General features: G+C 41.0%; 1 long non-coding RNA gene across 1 annotated transcript in view; it reads left to right on the top strand.

The window, feature by feature from the left end:
* The first annotated feature begins 6,108 nt into the window (after positions 1-6,108).
* Positions 6,109-15,311, top strand: part of LOC135459748 (uncharacterized) — a 79,796-nt gene continuing 70,593 nt past the window's right edge. Inside the window, exon 1 of the long non-coding RNA XR_010443092.1 lies at positions 6,109-6,206. This is a non-coding gene — a long non-coding RNA (uncharacterized LOC135459748). The remainder of the gene's footprint in view (positions 6,207-15,311) is intronic.

The following is a 15,311-nucleotide window of genomic DNA, read 5'->3' as shown; positions in this document are numbered from 1 at the left end:
CTAAAACATATAGTGAGTAAAATCTTCTACATTCATTTCACTTTGCAAGTCAGCCTCCTGTGTTTAAATTTGGTGTTCTGACATGCACTTTAAGGCTTATTGTAGCTGTATAAATGGCCATTATGTGGGAATAGGGGAGGGAGAATTCTGTCCTTGAGGCTCATTTTTGATGTCTCTGATTTGAGATTATTACCACAGTGGGTTTCATCAGTCATGTTGGATATGCAGTAAGTGACCTCAGCTGTTTGGAAGCCATTAATCAACAAATCATCAACAAGATAAAAGTGTCTCTTTTTGTGTCTTTTGAGTGTGAGGGACGGTGCCTGATTGTTCATGAGACAATATAATCAGAAGAAAATTGCTGCTGATTTCTTTAGGAGTCAGTGCAGTTTTATTTTTCTGGTACCAAGCTTTCCTAGTGAGCATGTGAAATCTTGTGGGCTGATATCAAGGGATATTTTCTTGGCTGCTCACTCACTGCAAAGAAGTTCAAAGACTGGAATGTCTTGATTTTATGAATGTGAGCAAGTTGTTTAGGAGATTTTGCCTGTGACTTTGAAGTGAAGCAAGTGCACAAAGGGTGTTGCTTGGAACTCTGATTTTTAACTATGAAGAAACACAAAATCCCCAACTATTCTGCAAAAGCATTTGAATGTTATTGTATCTCCCATTCTGAAGAGGTGCAGGGAGCCAAGGAATTATGTTTTATTATTGGGGATATGGCCTGAGGGAATGGCAGGAAGCTGTGTCCTGACACACATAGGTTTAGGTTCAATATTTTAGGAAAAGCTTTTTTGTTCAGAAAGTGGTTGGACACTGGAGCAGACTTCCCAAGGAAATGGTAATGACAGGAGGCTGGCTAGAGTTCAAGAAGCATTTGGAAAACACTGTCAGGAATGTGGTTGGAGGCTTGGAGGTGTCCTGGGCAAAGCCTGGAGTTTCCTTCCTAGTCAGGATTCTATGATTGTAAACTATGATTTACAGTCCACTGGTTTTTGGTGTTGATGGTCCAAAGCACAGACTGCTTAAGAGATTCCTTTTATTAGGCCTTCCAAGCTCAGTTCAATTTTCCTGGTGTATGTATTTATATTTTACCTTTAGCAGAGTTAGATGTTAGTTATTATGTTAAGATTTTCAATCTTAACATAATAATTTGCAATGGGCTTTTGTAATGTGTCGGCTGCTTATGAAAATGTTTTACACAGCAATTCTGTCTGATAGAAGAGGGATATATATCAGGAAAACTTGATTTGAACCATCTTGAAATGGGTTGTGCAAGCCTGTAACACGACTCAGTGACATGCACTCACTCTGATGCATTTTTAAAACACTTGCAAGTCAAACTCTCAGCCACTGCAACATTGTGCAGCTCTTTCTTGCATTTCCAGTATTTGTTCCATAAATACCTACTAATCTGTGCCAAACTTCAAAGAAGTCTTATCTGTTTCTCCTGAAATCTCTGGATTTCATTCGGTATTGTAGAGTGTAGAAGTGGGCCTGAAACCCTGGCATGCCTGTGTTCACAGCACAACTTTTGGAAAAGTCAGATTCACAGGGTAACCAATACCTCTACAACAGAGGGAATGCAGACAATTTGTCCTTGTTTCCAACAGGAATGTACCAAAAAACATAAGAAAGTCAAAATGATGGAAGTTGTAAACAATTTTGCTTTCTAAGTACCTTTATCTCACTTTCTTTATGGAGTTAAATGATCTGCAGTGAATGATGTGTATAAACCACTTTATCTGCTATTGGGTGATGCATTGCAAATGAGTTAACAAGTTTTTAGGGAAGGGGCTGTTGAATATCTACGTGTGTGTGTGCAGTGTCTAACAGAATGGTTTCTAAGGATTACCACAGCAGTTATGCATTCTCCATGCCTGCTAAAGTTGCTAAAGCTCAAATAATAATATACAGATACAACACCACATCCATACTTTTGTGTTGGAGGCTTCTGAAACAAAGACACAGTGCTGGTAGAGCAAGCGCACTACTAAATAAAGTGGGTTTGCATTATACATATTAAAACCATGACATACAGTACACCTATTCACTCATGAAGACTGGTGATAAAAGGGAGAGGGACAACTAAGATTTCTGGTGGTAATTTTAGAAATCAGATAGTAATTCAGCTAAGTTGCAGTTTTGCTAATGCATTCTGTGGCTGACGAAATTCTGCTGTAAATTACTGAATTACATATACTTGTGAGTGCATGCATGAAAATCATAGTAAGTATAATTGGGTTGTCCTACCGACCAGTAAATGTGCTCTCTTCTCTGACTGGCATGGGAACTCAAGATCACTAGAAGGTAATAAAGTTAAATCTTTGTCTTCTAAACACTTCTGCATGTGCTCAGCTTTAAGGCTGTGTCTATATCTGTTGCTGTTAATGGCACTCCTCAAGTGCTTAGAGGTGAATTGTTTGTAAAAGCTTGCAGGTGTGTAGGCTAATAGCATTCCAGTACTGGACCAAAAGAGAAGAAAAAACAGTGTATCCCAAAATGTACCATGTTAATTCAATAAATGTATTTAAATTTTAATTATTTATAATATTTCAGAGTATATTAGTAACTGTTCTGTAACATATTGACAATAGTAATGAAGTCTGAGTAACTCAAGGTCTGATTACATCATCTTGCTATTAGGTTGTACTTAGAAGTAGAAGAGAAAGCACCAATGTAAGTTCAAACAACAAAATATTATTCAGCAAAAAAGTGCCAGTTGCACTAGATTTCTAAAACTTTAGGAATATTGAGTAGCAAGTATCTCTGCTTGTCTTACTAGATGTAGATATTTAAGTTAAATGGATAACTTGGAGTCTTGATTTACTTGCAGTATTTGTGGTAGAAGCAGTATCTGTGGGAGAAGCAGACTGTCTTTCAGTTTGTATTTCTTGTATTCAGAACCCATAGAAACCTCCCAGATTTGGTCCCTATCACTTTCTTTGTGGAAGAGGCTTTGCTACTCTGTGTTGACTAGGTTGGAGAAGCATAAACTAGACCTGCCATACACACAGTGTTGTGGCATTGATTGTCACAGCTGTGAAGGCTAGTGGTAGTTCCAGCTGGGATTTGGTAAGGTACACTGATAGTGAGTCCAAGGATTTGTCTGGACTGACCTGGGTGATGAGCACCATGAAGAAAAGATTTCTGTCTCAGCAAGCAAAGGCCAGATCCCCAGAAAGGTATCTGTCTTCCTACCAAAGTACCAGCGTGGTGAAAAAGGCTCTCATGGCTGACGGGCAGCCGTGGTTGAGATGGCTTCCCTTGCTTTTCTTGTCTACTTTGTAGTGCTGTCCTTCATCTCCTCCCTGGTGCTGTCATAAAGAGGTCACCAATATGTATCCTTTACATAGATCAAAAAGAAGGAAGATATGACCTCTCAAGCACATTGCCAGTTGTTTTATGATGTTTCTGATTAATTATTTTATTTTAGCCATTTCAGTGCTCAGCAGTCTTCATTTGTTAGTGTTGATAGTGGAAGTCCATGCCTTGCCTGAATCTGAGTTATTTTGACCAACAAACGTGGGTCAATTTGAATCAATAGAAATGCCATTAACATCCCAGTACTGTGGAAGATGATATGAACATTTCTCATGCATTCAGTTTATTAAAATTTGCTAAAGTGTGAAATATGTATGACAAGTAATGATGTTTTAATCTTTCACCAAGGTAACAATTGAAAGCTGATTGATTCCATTCAGTAATTATAAAATCAAAATGATGGAAGATTGTAATCAAGAAGGATTCTGTCTCATACTTTGTCATGCCTCCATGCAAGATAAAATTCTTATTTGTAACGTCTCTTTTATCTGAAAAGAAGTCAAACTCCTATTTGCCAAGTTTAATGCACCTGGCTAGTTGGACAGCAAACTTTTTTATAAAACTCTGATGAGAAGAAAAAAGCAGCCTGCATCCACAAAAGCTGCCAGTTTTCCAGGAGAATGCCATGGAAGACAGTATCAAAGGCTTTACTGAAGTGCAAATAGACCACATCTACAGTGTTTCCCTCATCCACCAGGCAGGTCACTTGGTCATAAATGGAGATCAGATTGGTCAAGCTGGGCCTGCCTTTCACAGCCCCCTGCAGGCTAGGCCTGATCGCTTGGTTGTCCTGTATGTGCTGTAATCTTACAAGAGGATCTTTATTCCATAACCTACTCTAGTTCTGGGGCCAGGCTGACAGGTTGTAGTTCCCCAGATCCTCCCTCTGGGCCTTCTTGTGGACAGGCATGATGCTGTCCAGTTTTCAGTCATCTGGGACCTCCATAGTTATCCAAGACTGATAATGATGGAGAGCAGCTTGGCAAGATCTTCTGCCACCTCCCTCCTTAGATGAATCTTATCCGGTGCTGTACCCTTATGAATTGCTGAATTGCTCAGCAGGTCACTAACTACTTGTTCCTGGATTTCAGGGGGTCTTTTCTGCTCCATATCCCTGTCTACCAGCTTACAGGACTGGTTGACCTGAGGACATTTAGTCTTTCTTTGAAAGACTGAGGAAAAGAAGGAACTTGTGGAGCCTCAGTCAGCCACTCATGGAATACATCTGCCTCTTCATTCAGGTTGTGTATTCTGTATCAGACTCCCACCAGTGTATCTGCCTTGTTAGCCTTCCCCCTGATTCTTACTCGTAGCCACTCAACCTTGTCATCACTGTCCTTGGGCTCTGTGCAGTGAAACTCTCCCTAATGAGCAAAGCCACTACACGGCCTCTGCTTCCCCACCTGACCCTTCTGAAGAGCCATTATAACCATCCTGGCAGCCATGTGAGTCATCCCACCAACTTTCAGTGATGGTGACTGTCACAGCTTTCCTACTGCCAATGGCTTCCTCCTGTTTGTTGTTCCTCCTTTGTTACCCGTACTGTGTGCCCCAGTGTGGGTGCTCTTCAGCTGGCCTACTGACTTCACCCCCAGTGCTGGCATGCCCACTCTAGGCTTATCTCTGCTGAGCCTGGTTTTATCATATTCCCCCTTCAAACCTGGTTTAAAACCCTCTCAAACAGTCATGCCAACTCACTGGCTAGAATCTTTTCCCCTCTTTTAGACAGTCAAACTTGATCTCTTTCCAGCAGGCCTGGCACCATATACAACACTCTGTGAGCAAAAAAGCCAAAATTCCACTGATGGCACCAGACTTTAAGCCACATATTGATCAGGTCGCTGTTCCTTTTGGCATTCTTGCCTGCTACTGAAGGAATTGAGGAAAGCAACATCTATGCTCCTGTCCTTAGAACCAGTTATCCCAGTGCCCTGAAGTCCCTTTTGATTGCCCCCAGACTTTTTGCCGACCTAGGCAACAACAGTGAATAATAATCAGTGTGCTGACTCAGTTCATGAAATTCAGCCTCACCCAGGCTCCAGGGAGGCAGCAGATTTCCCTGTGGAATGGGTCCTTTTGGCACATGGGAGCCTCAGTTCCCCTCAGAAGGCAGTCACCTAGAAAACACCAGAGATTTGCCTTTTCTATGACCAAAGGGGAATACACCATTTAAAATGTCAGGAAATAAATTTTAAAAAATTAAAAATCAAGATTTCTTTGGTTTTCTAGTGACTCAGCAAAAGCAAAATCTGGCCCTATATTTTTAGAAATAAGGAAATTTTAAATTCTTTTCAAGTGCAGCTTCTCACTGCAACATTTTGCTTGATGCAGGTTCATGGCTGACTGCTAAAAAAGAGGAATTCTCTGTTTCAGTTGTCTAATGGGATTTTTTGGCAAGTTGCTTGTTAGAAGAATTGTTTTCTTTAACAATATTGCTGTAGGAATGCATCTTCTAAATAGCCTGCTACATTATTTTGACATGACCTTCATGTCTTTTGAACTTAAAATTTCTGGAGTTCTTTTTCTCCCGTTAGAACGCAGTGTTGTTGGGTGTGCTTTTCCTAATATATCTTGATGGATGATCAGGAAAAAAAAGCTGGTGTGTCCAACAGCTTGATAATTTCAGGATCAAAACAGATTTTATATGTTGATTTTCTTTCACTTGCTGATGCATTTTTTTAACCAAGCCGCTGGTGCATAAGATCTAGCCGGCAGCACACAGAACACATTAGGAGAACAAAGGGAATGTGAGATTAAACCAAAAAGAGGCAAGAGCAGCATTTCCTCACTGTTCTGCATGAAGGCAGGAGCTGCTCCAAGACGATGCAAACTCAGTTTTCTTATTGGACTTATGGCCTCTTCCCCTGTCAGATTATTCAAAGGTAAATTTGCTTTTCACTCTCTCAGAAAGACCATTTTCCCCTCAGTGGTATATTCCTTTATTAGTAACATTGTTTGTAAAATGCTAACATCATTGGCTGCACTGTTATGATGTTATCTCTATGTGCTTCTGTGAGAATATAACAATGTCATGAAGAAAACTGATGTAAAAATGATGTGGGTACATAAAATGGGATTGACAAAATGCAATAAATCACTGCTGGGCTGAGGAACAGACCTGCATGTGTAATGAAATACTTCAGCATTACATCATCGTTTATGTAACATCTGTCAGAGCCTTGTATTTCAATGCTGCTTTGAATCAGGATAATTTTTTTCTCTCCAATAAAATAGAAAAACAAGCCTCTAGGTTTTGCACATAGAAAACTGTAAAGAAAAAAAACCCCAACCCTTAAAATATCTGTTTTAGTTTCAGCCTGAGTAGTTTTGCCATCTCCAACTGGATGCAAATAATGTAATGACTGAGATGCATACAAAAGAATTAGCATCCTAGAGGATGTTTTCAGTTTTATAAGAGAAATGTATTTTTAATATGAAGGGTATTTTTTGACATTATTTCATCCAAGAAGAGTTTTTCTAATTTACATTATTATACATATATTGAAAAAGTCTGGAACCAGACTTTAAACAAAAAAACAGGTGTGAATTTGTGAATTTTATATACTTTAGTGTTATCCACTTCGTGAGTTTTTTTAAATTTTTTTTTCAAAGGAGAATTGAATTACCTTTATTGTGGACTTCTGATCTTGTCTCATGCAGACATGTGGGTGCTACATCAGTGTGGATTCCTCCATCCCATGCTGCCAGCAGAGTCTTTCTCTTCCCTAGGGTGGATCATTCTGCCCTGTTCACTTGTTATGCCAGGCAGGACAACATGATGTGCTCCTGTGTGGTGAGGATTAGTGGAAATGTATTTAATTGGCTGTTGAAATAGATTAAATCAGAAATGTGTCTGCTGCAGAGGTGTCTGGATGACACACTCACCTGTCTGAAATCAGTAGAAATCTTGCCATTAGTTTCTAGGGCTCTTGGCTGTTGCTTTGTGCTCCTTGCCTCTGAAGCCTTTGGGTGTGGTGGTGGTGGTGCTGTGAGGGTGCTGCTGCAGGGTCCAAGCTGCTAGCCCTCTCGGCAGCTGCGTCGCCTTCCCCAAACTTTTGGTGAGTGACAGCTGCCCCGAACGCAGTGCTGGGGCACTGACAAGAACTTGATGTACCTAAAAATAGGCCTGCTTTCTTTTTCTTCAGTACTAGGAGGAGATAGAACAGATTGTCAAAAATAAATCACTGTTTATTTACTTCCTTTTCGTTTATCAAATACCATACAGATAAGGCATGGTTACTGCATTTGTTCGTCTCCCAGGGACCTTTGTATGGTATATTTATCCAGCAGTATAGGACTGGCTGCCATACACATAGACCTGGTTGTTACAGCTATTTTACTTCCCCTCCATATTTTCCCAAGAATGGTAGATCTTGATATACACCAACTAAAATTTTATATCTGAGTTTGTTTTCTGATAGCAGAAAGGCAAAAGGAAGAGGAACAGTCCCAAAACAGCAGTTACTGAAAGCTTGATGAGGTGCAGGTGTCTGGAGTGCTTTTTTCTCTTTCTGAGCAATTGTTTGGGTAACTGAAAATATTATTTCCTTCATTTTGTAAACTAGCAGTGACTTCTATTGATTACATTTGGAGGAGAGAGGTCCTGAAGAGCATTGAAAGTAGTCTTGTATAAAACTGGCAAAGGCAGAAGAGGGAAGCAGTGGCCATATTATTGAAGGTTAAGATTCTGAGTCAGGATGTCTAATTCCTACTGCTGATTTTCCAGCAGATGACTTAGGGAAAAAAATCACTATCAGGGGTGAAAACTGGCCATGTGCAGGGCCACAATGACTTTTTGGCAGCTGAAGCAAGAGTCGGGTGGTCTAGGATGGAAACCACTCTTTCCAGCACCTGAGGATTTTGGATAAATATGTTTTTCCCTTACAGAAGTATCAGGGCAATGTACCAATGAATTATGGGTTTCCAAGGGCAAGAAGAAACAATTTTACATCTCAGAGGCATGGCCATGACATCTTTGATCCTGGACATTGCAGGAGTGGAAGCAGAGGGTCAGGTTATTGAGCAGGGATAGTGCAAGGTTAGAGAACAAGTGCAGGTGGAAACTAAGATCTTGATGGTGCTAACGCCATCTCAACCAACTCCCTCTCCTGTAATGAAAAATAAATGACAGACCTTTGCAATGAAGTGATATCTTCCCACAGGACTTACCATGGAACACCAAGTGAGACCTCCAGTGAGTTTAGTGGCTCCTTCACATTTGCAGTTTCTACCCTCATGCTGTGTAATGGCCACAGTTTGAACAGGTCAATAGAAGGTGAAATTATCTAATGTTCGTAAGGTTGTCTTAGTCCCCTGGGAAAGATAAGCTGACAATGCAAGAATATCTCTAAGCATCATTAACAACTGGCTTCCAAGGAGAAAGTCCTTTGCTAAATATTGTCTGAATGGAAGGTGATTTTTTGAATCTCTGGTTTCCTCAAATTTGGCAGCTGTGTTGAAATTGAGGCTAGTGGGCACTAGCCTATATGGTCAAAGACAATCTCTAATTCAGTGTATGGCAAGAATTTTGGGCAGTCCTTTACTGTATTGTGCAGGACAGATGATTTTACTCTTTCATGGACCAATAATGTGTTCAGGATTTAGTCGAGCACTACAGCAGTACTGATACACACCACTGGGACAAGAAAATGAGAATGCCCAGTCTGTCAAGAAGATGAAAGCAATTCTGGAGAAATGAAGGCAGTCACTCAGTGGGGAAAAGGGCTGAAGTGGTGCCTAGGTGGTCAGAGGCACCAGAGTTGGTTCATTACTGCTGCTGGCTGAGACACCCCATTCCTCACAATCCCTAGTGTCCTGTAACTTCACAGCAAGGGCAAGATGCCCATATGATTTCACTCTGTATATGAGGAGATGAAGAATGGGTTTTTCCATTTCTATCAGCTTCTGTCTGTAATAACTTTGCAGCCATGCCACCTGTTGGGATGTATGACTACCTACCATTTGCTTGTGTGATGTCTGGTTGAAATTAAGCATGAGTTGATGCTAGGGTCCAGGAACTTCCAGGCTGGCATCTCTTAAAATGGATCCCACTCTCTGAAGTCCAGGGAATGGCTTGAGGTTCCCCTCAGCTCCACCTGCTCCTTTACTGAGCATGGGCAGCTGTCCACCATCACTGCCACTGCTGTCTCCCTGGACAAAGGACTGTAAGTAATCACTGTGGCCACATGAACCTGTGGAATCAGGGAGAGTAACCAACCAGCCTTTGACCATTGCTCAGCAATCAAAGCTTTGAATAATCTTACTGAGTTAATCCACCACCTAGCAAATCTTTTCCTGCTGATGTAACAGATAAAGGAGCAGTAATGATTACAGGGAATGAATTATGTAGAGGGTGTATACTAATGGCATTTCAGATTTGTTTTTTTCACTTCTTGACAGCTGTTTAGCATTTCACAGATGCACATATTGATATTTTTTCCTGTCATTTTTACATCATAAAGCCTCACTTATTTCATAGATCTTCTATTTAATTCAGCCAAGATGAAGCTCAGTTACCTATTTAAAAAGCAGATTGTGGGCAAACAAGGCTTGGAAGGTTTCTTCTTAGAAGAAAAATTGATTGGTTTAATCACAGCTGACGTATGACTATGCCTCCATGCAGCTGTGCTCCCTACTTCCCTTCCTCACGATTTTGTGGAGCTGTAAGGACAGGGGAAAGGAAAAAGAAGGCAAATCTTCCATCTCCTACACTGGCCTGTGCCCATGCTCCCTATTCTCACTAGGTTGACAGGATTCTTCTGGCAGGAGAAGTATTAAAGTGAATGGCTATCTTGATCAGTTGTTAGACTAAAGATTACCGCCAGCACACCATATCAGGTCCATGCAAAATATTCAGAGAATTTCTGCTGCCTAAGTTTGTTTCTGCCTTGTTTCTTCTCTGTGCTGACTGCTCAGGGCAACCTTTATTAAGATTGCTGGGCTGTTCCTGACTGATCTTATATTGTGTTTTGTTTCCTTTGAGCTGGTGGTGTCCACATGCCAAATTATTCCATATTTATTGCAGATGATGTCAGAATCATAGAATTATTTGAAAACAATAAGTTTGGGTTATATAGTTTGGTTATTTTTTCACTTTGTTCTCTGCTATTTGATGGTTTGCTTCCAATGTTCCTTCCTGCTGACTTCCAATAGAGGTTTCTTGCTTTATAAACAACTGAATTGATTTCCAATATAGACTTCTACTTCCTTGAAAACAGACCTTCTCCGGGGAAATTGGCAGTTCTCTCTGTATGTATTTTCCTATTTGTATTTACTTGGAGGGGTTTGAAGCCCAAAGACAAGATTTATGTCAACAAATCCCTTTTCCTCTTATCCAATTTAGCTGTTTTAACATAATGCAATCATTTTTTAAATCAAACTGATGGAGCGCTTCCTAAAGGCATTACACCAACTGTATATCTGGAATCATATTTGCCTTCTTTTATTGCATTAGCACTAGGCTTGAACTTTTCAAATTTGCATTGTGCTTTGCAGAACTTCTCAGGATACTTGAAGCAGTTTATAGCCAGAATCTGGAAATTTTTAAAAAAAGACTGGAGAGTGAATTGTAGAGCAAAGGACGTGTAGAAATGAGATTTTAGTTTCATGGAACAAATAGAAATTGGAAAGAGTAAGCAAGAGGAATATTGCATTTTCTGGGTGCATCTGCGGGGGGGGGGTCGCTGTGTTACAACGCTGATCCTGGGTGTCTCACAAGGCTTTCTAAAATGTTTCATTTCTGCTCTTTGAAGAAGGTGCCAAGTAAGGATCTGACATACAGCAAAAGCGTATGGGCAGAGAGTACCCAGGACAATCTACTTAACACCTGGGATATAATGTGATGGTGTCTCTGCACTGACTTTTGGCAAATCCATATCTTGTTATTTGAACGTTGTCTTTCTTTTCACGGTATAGTCTGACACTATCAGGCATCCTTCTCAAAATAGGCTTGTAATACCATTGAGGGGAATTTTCAAAAACACAACCAAGATTCTCATGTTTATCTGTGCTTTGTAATATCTCCTCCCTTGTTCTTGTGTGCTTATTTCAGTGGTAATTCTTGGTCATACAGAGCAGTGGGTAGTTTGGAACAAGCTAGCTAAAATAAGATCAAGAACATACAGTGAAAGGGAAGAAGAAAGCTCAGATGAAATTGATTCAGGTGCAGAAGTGAGTTGCCCAAGCTCTGGGAGGGAGAGATATGTTGGTGCAACAACCGTGTGTTTGAACAGGACCAAACTATGTCTAGTTTTCAGGGAGCTTGTGTGAAACCCTTCCAGTTTCTCAGTGCTTGGAGCACAGTTAAACCACAGCTAACTCCTTGCCTGTTACTGTGATGTCACTGAGATGGTGAAATTCTCATCAGAGCTGGATGCTTTAGGGTACTGCTGAAAGATTGTGGAATTAATCTGTTGGTGTCTTTTTGTAACTCTTCTCATCTTCCAGAGCAGATGCCAAGTAATCCTTTCCTAAGTTCTGTCCCTTTCACAAGCACTGGTAGACAAATGGGTGCAAGGGAGGTTCTCAGGGTAAGACTGGGCCAAATAAATCACATTAAAGAAGAGTAGTAAGCCAGCAGGGGAGCAGAGGGTCCTTGCAGTTGCATTTCCTGTGCTGTGAGTCTAAGCCTGTCTCTGTTTCAAAAGCATTTTTTTTCCATTCCCCACCCTCTCAAAATATCACAACCAGCTGTTGGAGAATAGCTTAACAACTAAAAAATTAATATCAGATTATGACTAATAAATTGGCAGAAGACAGGTGACAGCTTGAGAGCATTCTCTATTTTAAGTGCAAACTTTAAATTTTAATAAGCAAATAAAATTACAGTGATAAAACCCATTTTGAGGTCTCTACTGCAATTTTAGGAATAAGACTACTTTAAAAAAAGGTAGTCCACTGCCTGCAGATGGCACTTAGATGAACAGCTGGGCTCCCACTGTAGACAATTAAAAGGATGCTTATGGTATTTTCCTGACACACAGATCCTATCAGGTAGGCAGGTATGCCTGGAAGACATGAGCACAGCCTTGTGCCCAACTGAAGGATCAAAGAAACTTGTACGCTGGCACATGGCTGAAATTTTTGGTGGTCAAGTGGTAAATTCTGATGGTTTGGTGATCCTTCACAAATCGACTGAAGGAAAAGGTATGGTTAATGGAGGATGCTCAGGAAAGGTCCCTAGTCTGAGTCCAGTTGGTAATGAATATTCAAAACGTGAGTGGTGTGATGTCCACTGATACTTTTGCTCCTTTTGCCCTATCCTCTCTATGGCTTGTGTGGCTTAGCTCCTCCCTCTGGAATAAGCACAGTGCAAAGGGAAGTTAACTGCTGCTGAATTCATACTTGGTGCACACATTTTCTGAAAAACCAAGAAGTTTGTGGTGTTGCAGAGGTGTCTGGCCTAACTGACATGGTTCTTGCTGACACTGCATTAAACCACCCCCATGGATGGCTGCAACACCCTCTCTGAGATGATGTTTCTTAGTTGTTACTAGGACATATAAAACATCCTCTCAGTCTATTGACTACCCACATGAGCAATTTACTTACAGTCTGTTACTATTGATTATATTAGGAAAGATGAAAAATAGGAAACCAGCATTGCAGAGAATAGGTCAATTGGTAAGGGCTCCCTCTCCAAATTAGCTGTTTTAAAATTCAATATATATATGAACATAAAAATCTGGTCTTAGGGGGAAAAAAATACTTCACACAATTTGTTCTCCTCACTTTTTATTGTTAAGGTTTTCAAGGGAAACATGAAGGTGTAGAGTGCTTGACCTCTTGCCAAATGATTAATAACATATTTTTACCTCAGATAATCACATTTTGTCACAATTTCAAACTGCAACAAATTATCAGTATGTCCCACATGTATTTCATCTCGCCATATATCAACAATGTAGTGTTTCTCTGTGTGTTTTTTTTGAAATCTGAATGGTCTTGATAGAGAAATAGAATAGAAGTACCTGAACTGCAGTATCCTGCACATTTTTTCATATGCAATGGATAACTGAATGATCATATTGATGGCAAAATCCCAGAGAGTGTTAAAAATCCCACAGCAAAGCTGTGTTGGGAAAGCAGGACTGCCTTCCTGCCCTACAGTATGATCCTCCTTCCTCACAGAGGAACTCCATACTGATTACCTCCCAGCCACTCACCACTGCCAAACTACATCTAATTGTCTGTCTGTTGTCCCCTGGGTTTATTTCAATCCTGAATTTTGAAAGGTGGTATTATGTTCTTAATGGAATGTGCACATTGCTATGTGTACTGAAATAGGACTGAAATGCATAGACTGGGGAAAGCAGGGCTCATACCCAACACTTAGGTGACCATTTTTGTGGCACAAATGGCAGCTCAGATTCATGTCTTGTAAATGAATTTGTATTCATCACATACAAAATGCACCTGGAAAATCAGTATGTGAGCAGGGAGTGGGAAACTTGTCCTCTCCTCTGCTCCCCAGCTTCTTGCAGCACCTTCATTACTTACATTGTAATGTCACCTCTGATGTCAGTGTGTTTTAACTCAACAGTTAAATCTGCCACAGGAAATCAGTAGCAAACTGTCCTAACTTGATTTTCCTAACCTGGGGACCTCCTTCACCACTGTCTTCCCAGCATATAGATTTTCAGATGTCATTTTTCCCCTGATGTGGTTATGAAAGGGTGCTGTTTTGTATGACCTTACAGATCTGCTGACAGGGTAAAGAAACCTAAGTCAAATTGTGTTTTCTTTTTCTTCACCCAGAAATTTATTTACAAGCAGGGGGCTCACTCATGATTGTGGTTGGGTGTTTTGCTCTACTAATGTTGTCATGAGGTTTAAAATAAAGGTTAGAAATTGTATCAAGATGTGCATGACCCCAGAGTTTAGGGCAGATGTGGGTTTGGTGCGGATTTTGGTTCTCTGAGTGTATGTGGATCTTGTTTCTCTGTATTGGGAAGCTCAGGGGGGCAGGGGGCTGTGCTTGGTCATGGGACCTGTGCTCTCTTCATGCTTTGCCTGCCTGGGATGAAAAGCTTTTGAGATTGCTGTTGAGATAGAGAGCAGGATTTTGAGAAACCCACTGTGCAGAATATCTTTCCAAAACTGACCTGGACTCCAGCCAGCATACTGGGGAGAAAGCCTGAGTGCCTTGAACATTGAAGGAAGTGTGAGAGAGAGGTGTCTGCTGCCAGTGGCTCATCCAGCGGAGCCTAGTGACTCAGTGAGCACTAGGACTGCTGTGGGGGTCCTGGGAGCAGGGCTGTCCCCTGAAGCCCCTGAACCTTGGCCCCAGTGCTCCTCAGCCTCCCCCTTCACAGCTGGAAGGGCACTGAAGCTGGCATGGCTCTTCTCTCTCTTTCCCGCCCTGGAAACCCAACAGGTGGTGTCTCCAGCCTTTCAATGGACAGCGCTTGGAGACACACTTGCACTGTCACAGTAATGACCAATGCTAACACACAGCAAACGCTGCATGCTGTCACAGAGGAATGTTATGTTACATTTTATTACTGGAAAAATTATAATTTTGCCCCTTGCTGGTGTGGTGGGAACACTGTTTTCTTTGCACTTACCTGCTTCTGACTACCTTTCATGTTCTCTTCAGCTGTTGAGATACATTGTTTATGGTATATAATGTATTTCAAGTTATTTTGGTCTAATAGTACATTCTAAAAATCTTACAATTTAATGGCCCCTGAAATCCTGTTGTAATCCAGTTGTTGTCCTCTCTCAACTTAATAATTTCTATTTGCCGATACTGCATATAGTGAAAGAAATTTTTGCTAACAGGCACATGTACATGAATAGTTTTCTTCAGCTAACTGATAGCAAACCCTGCATTATGCCCCCTTTTCCTCATGTCCCTGTCCCTCAAGCACAGTGTGGCAGGCTATGTACTGCCCTGACAGCTCCAGCAGTGCTACCTGCACCATCAGCTCCTGCTCCCACCCCCGGGCATGCACCTTGAACATCCATCTTTACATGCACAAGCTTGG

This window comes from Zonotrichia leucophrys, chromosome Z (genome assembly GCF_028769735.1).
Source record: "Zonotrichia leucophrys gambelii isolate GWCS_2022_RI chromosome Z, RI_Zleu_2.0, whole genome shotgun sequence".
NCBI lineage: Eukaryota > Metazoa > Chordata > Aves > Passeriformes > Passerellidae > Zonotrichia > Zonotrichia leucophrys.
Note: the sequence above shows the minus strand (reverse complement) of the source record. Positions and strands in the feature narration are given on the sequence as shown.